The sequence below is a fragment of the Schistocerca gregaria genome, chromosome 3 (assembly GCF_023897955.1).
Source record: "Schistocerca gregaria isolate iqSchGreg1 chromosome 3, iqSchGreg1.2, whole genome shotgun sequence".
Lineage (NCBI taxonomy): Eukaryota > Metazoa > Arthropoda > Insecta > Orthoptera > Acrididae > Schistocerca > Schistocerca gregaria.
The window spans coordinates 333,900,427-333,901,757 of record NC_064922.1 but is presented as its reverse complement, the minus strand read 5'-3'; the positions used below and the strand labels follow the sequence as shown (position 1 = coordinate 333,901,757).

General features: G+C 44.0%; 1 pseudogene; it reads left to right on the top strand.

The window, feature by feature from the left end:
* The first annotated feature begins 506 nt into the window (after positions 1-506).
* LOC126356957 (5S ribosomal RNA) lies at positions 507-624 on the top strand (annotated as a pseudogene).
* The last annotated feature ends 707 nt before the right edge of the window (positions 625-1,331 follow it).

Below are 1,331 nucleotides of genomic sequence, written 5' to 3'. Positions count from 1 at the left end.
TCCCGGCTTGGGTTCCCATTCAAAATATTAGGTACTCACTTCCCCCTGGAAGGGAATTTCCGAGCAGCCCGTATAGAGTGTCACCATAAGGCAAACAAACTTGAGGGCAGAAAGAGAAGAGGTAGGTGACGATGAGGTGGAAGATACGATCCTGCGAGAAGAAAGAGCAGTCGAAGATCGAAGTGGAAACGGGGCTCCTGGAGTCGACTAAATTGCCTCAGAATTACTGAGATTCTTGGAAGATCCAGCCATGACGTCTGGTGTGCAAGATATGTGAGGCAGGTGAAATACCTTCAGACTTCAGGAAGATTGTCATTATTCCAACTCCTAAGAAAGCAGGCGCTGACAGGTGTGAATAACACCAAACCGTCAGTTTAATAAGTCATGGCGGCATGGTGACACGAACTGTTTACAGGAAAATGGAAAAAGTGGCAGAAGCCGACCTTGGGGAAAATCAGATTGCGTTCCGGAGATATATAATAACACGCTAGGCAGTACTGATCGCGGACAACGGCCTTGCCGCAGTGGAAACACCGGTTCCCGTCAGATCACTGAAGTTAAGCGCTATCGGGCTGGGCTAGCACTTGGATGGGTGACCATCCGGTCTGACGAGCGCTGTTGGCAAGTGGGGTGCACTCAGCGCTGAGGTGTCAGGTCAGACGGGTGTTCTGAACACAATTTCGACACAAAGCAGCTCAATAGGCTGTGGAGTGGAAGGGGTAGGCTAGCAATAGAACAGTGCATCACCATTGACTAGACACTCATTTATTGAACACAGTCAGGTATTACCCAAAAGGAACAATCAGTACAAATTATAAAGTAAGATTTCTTTTCCTTTAAGTCACTCAAACATTTAAACAGGTAAATAGCAATCATTTAACTGCAAGCCTTTTAAGGAAGCAAGACCAGAAAATTTGAATGACGAGTTAAAATCATATTTAAATAGGCTCTGACTGAGCACATATTTTAAAACGAAATACTTCCTTCAAGGAACCAGCGATCAAAATTAATTAGATAATCCTCAACAACCATACTACATCCTAAACTTTTAAGATTAAACAGTAATATATAACATCAGAAAGCTGCAGTCACAAGTTTTAAGCAACACGTTTCAGATGGACTGCACTGCAACAGTACAATACAAGTCCCTCCCCACACAGGAAGTTATTGCCGCAATCGACAAAATATCAACATCATTCCATGTACAGACCTAAAACAAACTAAAAGCTCTCTTAAGTTTGGAACAGTTAATTCCCTTTCAACATAACATACATCACGAGTCTAGCCCTCGGACGGCACCGGCACCCCGCAATTTAGCAAGCGAAAAGCTA